Raw genomic sequence first — 12,395 nt, 5'->3', positions numbered from 1 at the left:
ACCCGGGTCTGTCTGCAAGACCCAGGTTCTCCTTGTCGACCCATATTCTCCATGCGGGTCTCTCATAAAATGGGTCAGCACGGAGAACCCGGGTCTTTCAGCAAGGGCCACTATCTCCTTGTGGACCCAGATTCTCCATGCGGGTCTCTCATAAGCCAATTAAAACTGCTGCACCATGACAAGTGAGAACCGTCCGGGGAGGTTGCCTCGGACAGCAAACAGGTGGTGCTCATCGCTTCTCGGCCTTTTGGCTAAGATCAAGTGTAGTATCTGTTCTTATCAGTTTAATATCTGATATGTCCTCTATCAGGGGACAACATATTAAATGGATTTTTGCCAATGGGAGCTGAAAAAGGGGCTTGCTCCATTCACTCCACGCATCGACCTGGTATTGCAGCGCCGCCGGGAGCGGTGCACCCTTCTTCTGTCTTGTGGAAAACCAAATAACAGCGCCCGTCTTTCAGATTGATGCTGGACCAACAGAGACACGCGTCGCAGTGGCTGGCGGACTTCATGACCAGGAGTTGTGGCAAGAACCGCTCCGTTTGACTGAATGATTTGTAAAACCTCATTGGGCTCCTGGTATCAAAACATTGTTATAATACTCTAAGACACGACAACTGGGGTTGAAAAACGCAGCAGCGAATCACAGCAACATGAAGTCTCACAAAATTGATTGATTGGCAGGAAAAACAGCAGAGAGATCATATTGGCAATGTGGGAATGGGTGTGGCCTTGGAAAGCGGCACACCAAGTGAGGCTTACCGCGAGGATTTGGACTGGGACGACTAGGGTTTTGGGATGCTTTCGACCAAAGGGCTGTACTTACTCTGGTTTCTCTTCATAACGCACAAGTCTTTCGCCTTTTACTAAAGACTTCCGTGGAGAGAAACACAAATGAGTTGAACCTATTTTTGGTGGGCTCTGCTGTTTGGCTGAGCCTTGTGTACTTGTGAAAAGCAAATAAGCTGTCCGTAAGTTGTCTTTCTGCCATTTGGCTGAACCTTGTCCTTTTTTGGAAACCGAAAAAGCTCTCTTCAACCAGCCTGAGTTGCTTCACCATGGAGCGCTTGGGCGGAGGTGCTAAGTAGCAGCTATTGTTATGCCCAATTAAAACTGCTGCACCATGACAAGTGAGAACCGTCCGGGGAGGTTGCCTCGGACAGCAAACAGGTGGTGCTCATCGCTTCTCGGCCTTTTGGTTAAGACTGCGATCGCCTCCGCTAACCGGAAAACGCTGCCTATTTGTGGCTTTGTTTTTTATTTCACGGTGTTTGGAGGATATTGTCATATACTCATTGCAATTTTTGTATTCCTTGTTAACGGATCTTTTGTAAAGGTAGGTACATTTCTTAAAACTGTTTTTAACCTCTGCTAGGTCTTAAAAGAGAATTGTGGTGTCTCTACCATGTCAGCCAACCATGCTGGCATGCGGAGGCACCACAGTGTCCGCTTCAATTTTAAGGACAAAGATGGTAATCCTTTGGTGATGTCAAGACTTGACTTCTCCAGGAAGTTAATACAGGGAAGGTTACATTTCCCACCAGAAGACATCAATGCTATTGTTACTCTGCCTTTTAACAAAGGTTTTGATGTAAGCTTTCGCTCTGCCAGTGTTTTTAGAGACTTCTGGAACAGATATGAAAATGAAAAACCCCAGTTTTCTGTTTTCAATGTTGAGAAACTGACTGACAATGCCTTTAAAACAGTCATTGTCAGAATGTTCAATGAGACAGTGAATGCGGACGACATTTGTTTGTGGCTGGGGAGATATTGCACTGTGAAAGGCCAGGCTACCAAGGTGAGGGATGAGGATGGAATCTGGAATTGCGCGTGGAGGGTCCCCATACATCAATATCAGGACCCTCAGGGCTTCCAGGGCCTGAAACACCTGCCATCAATGATAGTTCTCGGTAACAACAGAGGCTACATCCACTACCAGGGACAGCCCAAACTCTGCCGCAAGTGTGGTGAGCATGGGCACCTGGCAGAAGCATGTGAACAGACAATTTGTGGGAAATGTAGAGAAATTGGGCATACTTTTGAGGTGTGTACCAATGGCAGGAAGTGCAATCTTTGTGGAGAAACAAACCACCTTTTCAGAGATTGCCCAAAGTCTTTTGCCAACAAACTGAAGGCAGCAAAGGTAGTCACAAAAGAACAAAATGGCGGACCGGATGAACCTTTTAGAGAGCTGTTTGAAGAAGCCGAGCTGGGAAATTCAAATCTCCCTCCAAATCCTGTGATTGGAGAACAGGCAATTTGTGAGGGGGGAGAGGAGGAGGGGCCTGCAACTGCCCAACCAGGGGAGAGTGGTGAGAAAGAGGAGGAAGTGCAGGCAGAAGGCGGAGCTAGTCTAGAACATGAAAGTGAACAGTCACAAGGCAATAGCGAGGATGCCTCCCTCCCCCTCCCCAATGCCCAGCCGGCCAAGAGGCCATTATCGGAAACGTCCTCTGAGTCTCCTGGAGTCGCAGAGAAGAAGGGAAGAGCTGGCAACTCTTCAGACAGTTTATCTGTGGGGGAGCCCAGAGTCTTCCCGCCAAATTCCCCAAATGAGGTCTCTTTCCTAAACATAGCTCTGCAATCAACCCCCAAGGACTCAAACTTAAATGCAACCTTGCAACAAAGGCCCACCCCTAGAGTCCGACCGGGACATGAAGCTCAAACCCTTCCCCTTTCACCAATGGGAGTGAAGGAAGAGCTCCATTCACAAGTGATTGACTAACTGCCTCTTTTAAGACATTTTAACATTGCAACTCCCCTCTTAGTCCTTTTAAAATGTCATATTTGTTATTTATAATCATACTCATGACACTTACATTCTCAACCATAAATGTGAGAAGTGTGAAGTCGAGAGTTAGAGCAGAGACTGTTTTATCTTTTCTTAACTCTTTTAAGTCTGATGTGTTTTTAATACAGGAGTGTGGCCTGCTTTTTTTTAAACCATTACAGAGATTGGGAGGAGTTATGGCAACAAACATCGATATGGAGTGGATCAAACCAGAACAAAAATGATGGAGTGGCCATTCTAATCAAAAACCCCCTAGTCACGGTGAAGGGTAGCACAGTGGTGAGAGACGGCCGGGCACTTTTAGCACACTTGACTTTTATGGGAAGAGATTTTAACGTCTTAAATATTTATGGCTTTAATGATAAAAATGACAGGTACGACCTTTTAGAAGACCTGCAGTCCCACATGCTAGGTAGGGCACCACTAGTTGTAGGGGGAGATTTTAATTGTATTTTAAGCAGGAACGACAGGAAAGGAGCAGGGGAAGATCTTAAAATTGATAAAACATCGGTTTTATTACGGGACATATGCAAAGATTTTAAACTTCTCGACTGTTTTAGAACCATGCATCCCAGAGAGCAAGGCTTCACCTGGTTCAGTGGTGATGGCACTAGAGCCTCTCGTATAGATTACATTTTATCACGCGATTGCCCACCAACGGATGCTAGATTGGAACCTGTTTTCTTTTCTGACCACGCTATGCTTTCCTGCACCCTCTCACTTTCTTCTGAGGTGACACTAGGAAGTGGTCTGTGGAAGCTCAACTGCTCCCTTTTAGAGGATAGGGAGTTAGTTAGTCAGTATCGGGAGCAGTACCTAGAGTGGCAGACCCTTCAAGACTTGTACGATACACGTGCACATTGGTGGGAAATGGTAAAAGGGCGGACCCAGACTTTCTTTAGACAGGCAGGTAAGAGAAAGAAAGATAGGGACGACAGACGCATGTTGGGACTGCAAAAACGACTCCAGCGGTATTTTAAACTAAACCAACAAGGGATGGATCTTCATGAAGACATGAAACAAATTAAAGGAGAGATGTCCTTTTAGCAGAAATTAAAAGCAAGGGTGTCATTTTAAGAAGCAAAGAAAAAGAAATAGAGGAAGGGGAAAAGTGTACAAGATACTTTTTTAAGAAAATAGTAAATAAAGGGGGGGCATTTTTAGCTTAAAAAAGAAAATGGCTGCACTGTTGAAACAACAGAGGAACTTAAAGACACAATTGAAAACTTTTATACAGAACTATATAGAGAAAAACCGGTTCAAAGAGACACCCTGATGGAAGTTTTAAATTTCATTGAGCAAACAATAGACGACAGTGTGCTTTTAACCCAGGATTTTACCATTCTAGAGTTAAATGAATGTATCAAGAGTTTTAAAACAGGGAAGTCCCCAGGAGAAGACGGACTTCCCTTAGAATTTTATTTAACATTTTGGGACATTTTAGCACCTGACTTGTTTGATGTTTTTAGCGACTTTGAAAAACTCGAACGACTTCCTGACAGCTTTAGAGTAGGGATAGTGACCCTTCTTTACAAAGACAAAGACAAGACTGACCTGAGAAATTGGAGACCCATCACACTTTTAAATGTTGACTGTAAACTTTTTAGTAAACTTTTAGCATCACGCATGTCTCTGTTTTTAGAAGGGTTGATTCACCCGGATCAAGCCTGTGCCATACCAGGGAGGAAGATCACCGACAGCCTCGTACTGATCCGAGACACCATCTGTTATGCGAGAGACAGAAACATCCGGCTAGTAGTCCTAAATTTAGATTTTGAGAAGGCTTTTGATCGGGTCTCGCACCAGTACCTTTTCCAGGTACTGCAAAAAATGGGCTTCCCAAGAAGGTTTATAGCCTGGGTGGGATTGCTGTACCGGGGCATTACCAGCAAATTCCTCGTTAACGGGAATCTGACAAAAGCAGTCAATATCAGCTGCGGTGTCCGTCAGGGTTGTCCGTTATCTGCCCTCCTTTATGTTATTTCCATCGAACCACTGGCACAGATCTTGAGAAGGGACAAACTGATTAATGGGGTAGGAGTGCCGGGGAGCGGGGGACTCGCAACAACGTGCATTTTATATATGGATGATATTAACATTTTATGCACTGACCTTTTATCTGTCAACAGGACTCTAGACTTGACCGACTGTTTCGGACGGGCCTCTGGGTCAAAACTAAATAGAGGCAAGACCCTAGCCCATTTTTATGGGCCGTGGACGGCGACTGAGACTACCGGACTCCCCCTGACCGTGACCCGGACCGACCAAAAAATACTCGGGGTAAAATTCGATCGGGAGGGGGGAGGGAAAACAAATTGGCCAGACATGGTAGGGAAAGTTAGGCAGAGACTAGGGTACTGGAAACTTAGAGGACTGACAATGGAAGGAAAGGTTTTAATCATCAAGGCAGTGATTTTACCCTTATTTTTACTCATCAGCTCTGTTTTTATCCCACCCAGGAAAGTGATTTTAGACCTGGAACGAGCCATCTTTTATTTCCTGTGGGGGTCCAAGTGGGAACGAGTGCAAAGAAAGCGTGATGAAGAAGCCAAAAGAGAAAGGAGGGAAAGGAGTGCCGGACCTGTTATTGTTTTTAGGGAGCAGATTTACAGCTATACACATAACAGCAGCCACGGCCCCATCCAGAAATCCTAAAACTACAGCTATGGCACGGTTCTGGATGGGGTCATACCTCAGAAGATTGAAGATATTACCCTCGGATCTTAAAGTACCGGTGTCTTTTATCCTGCCGCCAACCTATGCTTTTATCCAGACCTTTTTAAAACGTTTTCACCTTGAGCAAGAAGAAGTGCATGTTTTAACAAATCATCGCTCTCTCATTTCAGTTGTGCAGGAGCGGGAACCAGTGAGTCCAGTGCGTGGGCTGGCACTTGGCGAGCCCCAAACTGTTTGGCGCAACGTGAACCATTCGGCTCTCCCAAACAGACTCCGGGACCTGTCGTGGATGGTGGCTCACGAGATCCTCCCGGTCAGGTCCGTTATGCACTCCCGGGGCATGTCGGCGCACTCAACCTGCCCCCGACCTGGCTGTGGCGAGCCGGAGTCGGTGAGGCATTTGTTCTGGGAGTGCAGCGCTGCCGAGACCAGTGGGCAATGGCGGCTCCTTGCAATTCCCGCACTTACCAGCAAGGGAGGTCCTCACAGCACAGCTAGTGCTGTATGGGGTGAGCCCAAAGAAACCGATGCCAGCATGTGACTTTGCAAAGCAGTGGCTCTTCTTATCAGTTTAATATCTGATATGTCCTCTATCAGGGGACAACATATTAAATGGATTTTTGCCAATGGGAGCTGAAAAAGGGGCTTGCTCCATTCACTCCACGCATCGACCTGGTATTGCAGCGCCGCCGGGAGCGGTGCACCCTTCTTCTGTCTTGTGGAAAACCAAATAACAGCGCCCGTCTTTCAGATTGATGCTGGACCAACAGAGACACGCGTCGCAGTGGCTGGCGGACTTCATGACCAGGAGTGGTGGCAAGAACCGCTCCGTTTGACTGAATGATTTGTAAAACCTCATTGGGCTCCTGGTATCAAAACATTGTTATAATACTCTAAGACACGACAACTCGGGTGAAAAACGCAGCAGCGAATCACAGCAACATGAAGTCTCACAAAAGTGTTGTGATATTTGCACTATTGATTGGCAGGAAAAACAGCAGAGAGATCATATTGGCAATGTGGGAATGGGTGTGGCCTTGGAAAGCGGCACACCAAGTGAGGCTTACCGCGAGGATTTGGACTGGGACGACTAGGGTTTTGGGATGCTTTCGACCAAAGGGCTGTACTTACTCTGGTTTCTCTTCATAACGCACAAGTCTTTCGCCTTTTACTAAAGACTTCCGTGGAGAGAAACACAAATGAGTTGAACCTATTTTTGGTGGGCTCTGCTGTTTGGCTGAGCCTTGTGTACTTGTGAAAAGCAAATAAGCTGTCCGTAAGTTGTCTTCTGTCGTTATCAACAGCTAAGAAACAGGACACCCAGGGATCGTTGCCATTTGGCTGAACCTTGTCCTTTTTTGGAAACCGAAAAAGCTCTCTTCAACCAGCCTGAGTTGCTTCACCATGGAGCGCTTGGGCGGAGGTGCTAAGTAGCAGCTATTGTTATGCCCAATTAAAACTGCTGCACCATGACAAGTGAGAACCGTCCGGGGAGGTTGCCTCGGACAGCAAACAGGTGGTGCTCATCGCTTCTCGGCCTTTTGGCTAAGATCAAGTGTAGTATCTGTTCTTATCAGTTTAATATCTGATATGTCCTCTATCAGGGGACAACATATTAAATGGATTTTTGCCAATGGGAGCTGAAAAAGGGGCTTGCTCCATTCACTCCACGCATCGACCTGGTATTGCAGCGCCGCCGGGAACGGTGCACCCTTCTTCTGTCTTGTGGAAAACCAAATAACGGCGCCCGTCGTTCAGATTGATGCTGGACCAAAAGAGACACGCGTCGCAGTGGCTGGCGGACTTCATGGCCAGGAGTTGTGGCAAGAACCGCTCCGTTTGACTGAATGATTTGTAAAACCTCATTGGGCTCCTGGTATCAAAACATTGTTATAATACTGTAAGACACGACAACTGGGCTGAAAAACGCAGCAGCGAATCCCAGCAACATGAAGTGTCACAAAAGTGTTGTGAGATTTGCACTATTGATTGGCAGGAAAAACAGCAGAGAGATCATATTGGCAACGTGGGAATGGGTGTGGCCTTGGAAAGCGGCACACCAAGTGAGGCTTACCGCGAGGGTTTGGACTGGGACGACTAGGGTTTTGGGATGCTTTCGACCAGAGGGCTGTACTTACTCTGGTTTCTCTTCATAACGCACAAGTCTTTCGCCTTTTACTAAAGACTTCCGTGGAGAGGAACGCAAATGAGTTTAACTTATTTTTGGTGGGCTCTGCTGTTTGGCCGAGCCTTGCGCACTTGTGAAAAGCAAATAAGCTGTCCGTAAGTTATCTTCTGTCGTTATCAACAGCTAAGAAACAGGACACCCAGGGATCGTTGCCATTTGGCTGAACCTTGTCCTATTTTGGAAACCGAAAAAGCTCTCTTCAACCAGCCTGAGGTGCTTCACCATGGAGCGCTTGGGCGGAGGTGCTAAGTAGCAGCTATTGTTATGCCCAATTAAAAGTGCTGCACCATGACAAGTGAGAACCGTCCGGGGAGGTTGCCTCAGACAGCAAACGGGTGGTGCTCATCGCTTCTCGGCCTTTTGGCTAAGATCAAGTGTAGTATCTGTTCTTATCAGTTTAATATCTGATATGTCCTCTATCAGGGGACAACATATTAAATGGATTTTTGCCAATGGGAGTTGAAAAAGGGGCTTGCTCCATTCACTCCACGCATCGACCTGGTATTGCAGCGCCGCCGGGAACGGTGCACCCTTCTTCTGTCTTGTGGAAAACCAAATAACGGCGCCCGTCGTTCAGATTGATGCTGGACCAAAAGAGACACGCGTCGCAGTGGCTGGCGGACTTCATGGCCAGGAGTTGTGGCAAGAACCGCTCCGTTTGACTGAATGATTTGTAAAACCTCATTGGGCTCCTGGTATCAAAACATTGTTATAATACTGTAAGACACGACAACTGGGCTGAAAAACGCAGCAGCGAATCCCAGCAACATGAAGTGTCACAAAAGTGTTGTGAGATTTGCACTATTGATTGGCAGGAAAAACAGCAGAGAGATCATATTGGCAACGTGGGAATGGGTGTGGCCTTGGAAAGCGGCACACCAAGTGAGGCTTACCGCGAGGGTTTGGACTGGGACGACTAGGGTTTTGGGATGCTTTCGACCAGAGGGCTGTACTTACTCTGGTTTCTCTTCATAACGCACAAGTCTTTCGCCTTTTACTAAAGACTTCCGTGGAGAGGAACGCAAATGAGTTTAACTTATTTTTGGTGGGCTCTGCTGTTTGGCTGAGCCTTGTGTACTTGTGAAAAGCAAATAAGCTGTCCGTAAGTTATCTTCTGTCGTTATCAACAGCTAAGAAACAGGACACCCAGGGATCGTTGCCATTTGGCTGAACCTTGTCCTATTTTGGAAACCGAAAAAGCTCTCTTCAACCAGCCTGAGTTGCTTCACCATGGAGCGCTTGGGCGGAGGTGCTAAGTAGCAGCTATTGTTATGCCCAATTAAAACTGCTGCACCATGACAAGTGAGAACCGTCCGGGGAGGTTGCCTCGGACAGCAAACAGGTGGTGCTCATCGCTTCTCGGCCTTTTGGCTAAGATCAAGTGTAGTATCTGTTCTTATCAGTTTAATATCTGATATGTCCTCTATCAGGGGACAACATATTAAATGGATTTTTGCCAATGGGGGAGAAAAAGGGGCTTGCTCCATTCACTCCACGCATCGACCTGGTATTGCAGCGCCGCCGGGAACGGTGCACCCTTCTTCTGTCTTGTGGAAAACCAAATAACAGCGCCCGTCTTTCAGATTGATGCTGGACCAACAGAGACATGCGTCGCAGTGGCTGGCGGACTTCATGGCTAGGAGTTGTGGCAAGAACCGCTCCGTTTGACTGAATGATTTGTAAAACCTCATTGGGCTCCTGGTATCAAAACATTGTTATAATACTCTAAGACACGACAACTGGGGTGAAAAACGCAGCAGCGAATCACAGCAACATGAAGTCTCACAAAAGTGTTGTGATATTTGCACTATTGATTGGCAGGAAAAACAGCAGAGAGATCATATTGGCAATGTGGGAATGGGTGTGGCCTTGGAAAGCGGCACACCAAGTGAGGCTTACCGCGAGGATTTGGACTGGGACGACTAGGGTTTTGGGATGCTTTCGACCAAAGGGCTGTACTTACTCTGGTTTCTCTTCATAACGCACAAGTCTTTCGCCTTTTACTAAAGACTTCCGTGGAGAGAAACACAAATGAGTTGAACCTATTTTTGGTGGGCTCTGCTGTTTGGCTGAGCCTTGTGTACTTGTGAAAAGCAAATAAGCTGTCCGTAAGTTGTCTTCTGTCATTATCGACAGCTAAGAAAGAGGACACCAAGGGATCGTTGCCATTTGGCTGAACCTTGTCCTTTTTTGGAAACCGAAAAAGCTCTCTTCAACCAGCCTGAGTTGCTTCACCATGGAGCGCTTGGGCGGAGGTGCTAAGTAGCAGCTATTGTTATGCCCAATTAAAACTGCTGCACCATGACAAGTGAGAACCGTCCGGGGAGGTTGCCTCGGACAGCAAACAGGTGGTGCTCATCGCTTCTCGGCCTTTTGGCTAAGATCAAGTGTAGTATCTGTTCTTATCAGTTTAATATCTGATATGTCCTCTATCAGGGGACAACATATTAAATGGATTTTTGCCAATGGGAGCTGAAAAAGGGGCTTGCTCCATTCACTCCACGCATCGACCTGGTATTGCAGCGCCGCCGGGAACGGTGCACCCTTCTTCTGTCTTGTGGAAAACCAAATAACGGCGCCCGTCGTTCAGATTGATGCTGGACCAAAAGAGACACGCGTCGCAGTGGCTGGCGGACTTCATGGCCAGGAGTTGTGGCAAGAACCGCTCCGTTTGACTGAATGATTTGTAAAACCTCATTGGGCTCCTGGTATCAAAACATTGTTATAATACTGTAAGACACGACAAAAAAAAAACGCAGCAGCGAATCCCAGCAACATGAAGTGTCACAAAAGTGTTGTGAGATTTGCACTATTGATTGGCAGGAAAAACAGCAGAGAGATCATATTGGCAACGTGGGAATGGGTGTGGCCTTGGAAAGCGGCACACCAAGTGAGGCTTACCGCGAGGGTTTGGACTGGGACGACTAGGGTTTTGGGATGCTTTCGACCAGAGGGCTGTACTTACTCTGGTTTCTCTTCATAACGCACAAGTCTTTCGCCTTTTACTAAAGACTTCCGTGGAGAGGAACGCAAATGAGTTTAACTTATTTTTGGTGGGCTCTGCTGTTTGGCCGAGCCTTGCGCACTTGTGAAAAGCAAATAAGCTGTCCGTAAGTTATCTTCTGTCGTTATCAACAGCTAAGAAACAGGACACCCAGGGATCGTTGCCATTTGGCTGAACCTTGTCCTATTTTGGAAACCGAAAAAGCTCTCTTCAACCAGCCTGAGGTGCTTCACCATGGGCGCTTTGGGCGGAGGTGCTAAGTAGCAGCTATTGTTATGCCCAATTAAAAGTGCTGCACCATGACAAGTGAGAACCGTCCGGGAGGTTGCCTCAGACAGCAAACAGGTGGTGCTCATCGCCACCAGAAGACATCAATGCTATTGTTACTCTGCCTTTTAACAAAGGTTTTGATGTAAGCTTTTCGCTCTGCCAGTGTTTTTAGAGACTTCTGGAACAGATATGAAAATGAAAAACCCCAGTTTTCTGTTTTCAATGTTGAGAAACTGACTGACAATGCCTTTAAAACAGTCATTGTCAGAATGTTCAATGAGACAGTGAATGCGGACGACATTTGTTTGTGGCTGGGGAGATATTGCACTGTGAAAGGCCAGGCTACCAAGGTGAGGGATGAGGATGGAATCTGGAATTTGCGTGGAGGGTCCCCATACATCAATATCAGGACCCTCAGGGCTTCCAGGGCCTGAAACACCTGCCATCAATGATAGTTCTCGGTAACAACAGAGGCTACATCCACTACCAGGGACAGCCCAAACTCTGCCGCAAGTGTGGTGAGCATGGGCACCTGGCAGAAGCATGTGAACAGACAATTTGTGGGAAATGTAGAGAAATTGGGCATACTTTTGAGGTGTGTACCAATGGCAGGAAGTGCAATCTTTGTGGAGAAACAAACCACCTTTTCAGAGATTGCCCAAAGTCTTTTGCCAACAAACTGAAGGCAGCAAAGGTAGTCACAAAAGAACAAAATGGCGGACCGGATGAACCTTTTAGAGAGCTGTTTGAAGAAGCCGAGCTGGGAAATTCAAATCTCCCTCCAAATCCTGTGATTGGAGAACAGGCAATTTGTGAGGGGGGGAGGAGGAGGGGCCTGCAACTGCCCAACCAGGGGAGAGTGGTGAGAAAGAGGAGGAAGTGCAGGCAGAAGGCGGAGCTAGTCTAGAACATGAAAGTGAACAGTCACAAGGCAATAGCGAGGATGCCTCCCTCCCCCTCCCCAATGCCCAGCCGGCCAAGAGGCCATTATCGGAAACGTCCTCTGAGTCTCCTGGAGTCGCAGAGAAGAAGGGAAGAGCTGGCAACTCTTCAGACAGTTTATCTGTGGGGGAGCCCAGAGTCTTCCCGCCAAATTCCCCAAATGAGGTCTCTTTCCTAAACATAGCTCTGCAATCAACCCCCAAGGACTCAAACTTAAATGCAACCTTGCAACAAAGGCCCACCCCTAGAGTCCGACCGGGACATGAAGCTCAAACCCTTCCCCTTTCACCAATGGGAGTGAAGGAAGAGCTCCATTCACAAGTGATTGACTAACTGCCTCTTTTAAGACATTTTAACATTGCAACTCCCTCTTAGTCCTTTTAAAATGTCATATTTGTTATTTATAATCATACTCATGACACTTACATTCTCAACCATAAATGTGAGAAGTGTGAAGTCGAGAGTTAGAGCAGAGACTGTTTTATCTTTTCTTAACTCTTTTAAGTCTGATGTGTTTTTAA

The 12,395-nt window shown here is 46.9% G+C and overlaps 12 non-coding genes across 12 annotated transcripts; all 12 read left to right on the top strand.

Moving 5' to 3' along the window:
* Positions 1-231: 231 nt before the first annotated feature.
* LOC114552100 (U2 spliceosomal RNA) lies at positions 232-422 on the top strand. The gene has a single exon (XR_003692131.1). It is a non-coding gene; the product is annotated as a U2 spliceosomal RNA (small nuclear RNA).
* A 403-nt stretch (positions 423-825) lies between these two features.
* LOC114552088 (U5 spliceosomal RNA) lies at positions 826-942 on the top strand. The gene has a single exon (XR_003692120.1). It is a non-coding gene; the product is annotated as a U5 spliceosomal RNA (small nuclear RNA).
* Positions 943-5,997: 5,055 nt separating this feature from the next.
* Positions 5,998-6,179, top strand: LOC114552084 (U2 spliceosomal RNA). The gene has a single exon (XR_003692116.1). It is a non-coding gene; the product is annotated as a U2 spliceosomal RNA (small nuclear RNA).
* Positions 6,180-6,597: 418 nt separating this feature from the next.
* LOC114552087 (U5 spliceosomal RNA) lies at positions 6,598-6,714 on the top strand. The gene has a single exon (XR_003692119.1). It is a non-coding gene; the product is annotated as a U5 spliceosomal RNA (small nuclear RNA).
* Positions 6,715-6,995: 281 nt separating this feature from the next.
* On the top strand, positions 6,996-7,186 carry LOC114552099 (U2 spliceosomal RNA). The gene has a single exon (XR_003692130.1). It is a non-coding gene; the product is annotated as a U2 spliceosomal RNA (small nuclear RNA).
* A 418-nt stretch (positions 7,187-7,604) lies between these two features.
* On the top strand, positions 7,605-7,720 carry LOC114552092 (U5 spliceosomal RNA). The gene has a single exon (XR_003692124.1). It is a non-coding gene; the product is annotated as a U5 spliceosomal RNA (small nuclear RNA).
* A 282-nt stretch (positions 7,721-8,002) lies between these two features.
* On the top strand, positions 8,003-8,193 carry LOC114552077 (U2 spliceosomal RNA). The gene has a single exon (XR_003692110.1). It is a non-coding gene; the product is annotated as a U2 spliceosomal RNA (small nuclear RNA).
* A 418-nt stretch (positions 8,194-8,611) lies between these two features.
* Positions 8,612-8,728, top strand: LOC114552090 (U5 spliceosomal RNA). The gene has a single exon (XR_003692122.1). It is a non-coding gene; the product is annotated as a U5 spliceosomal RNA (small nuclear RNA).
* Positions 8,729-9,009: 281 nt separating this feature from the next.
* LOC114552101 (U2 spliceosomal RNA) lies at positions 9,010-9,199 on the top strand. The gene has a single exon (XR_003692132.1). It is a non-coding gene; the product is annotated as a U2 spliceosomal RNA (small nuclear RNA).
* Positions 9,200-9,617: 418 nt separating this feature from the next.
* Positions 9,618-9,734, top strand: LOC114552086 (U5 spliceosomal RNA). Its single transcript, XR_003692118.1, has one exon. It is a non-coding gene; the product is annotated as a U5 spliceosomal RNA (small nuclear RNA).
* Positions 9,735-10,015: 281 nt separating this feature from the next.
* Positions 10,016-10,206, top strand: LOC114552089 (U2 spliceosomal RNA). The gene has a single exon (XR_003692121.1). It is a non-coding gene; the product is annotated as a U2 spliceosomal RNA (small nuclear RNA).
* Positions 10,207-10,619: 413 nt separating this feature from the next.
* Positions 10,620-10,735, top strand: LOC114552091 (U5 spliceosomal RNA). The gene has a single exon (XR_003692123.1). It is a non-coding gene; the product is annotated as a U5 spliceosomal RNA (small nuclear RNA).
* The last annotated feature ends 1,660 nt before the right edge of the window (positions 10,736-12,395 follow it).

This window comes from Perca flavescens, unplaced genomic scaffold (genome assembly GCF_004354835.1).
Source record: "Perca flavescens isolate YP-PL-M2 unplaced genomic scaffold, PFLA_1.0 EPR50_1.1_unplaced_scaf_7, whole genome shotgun sequence".
NCBI classification, from domain to species: domain Eukaryota; kingdom Metazoa; phylum Chordata; class Actinopteri; order Perciformes; family Percidae; genus Perca; species Perca flavescens.
This window is presented reverse-complemented; position numbering and strand designations above follow the sequence as displayed.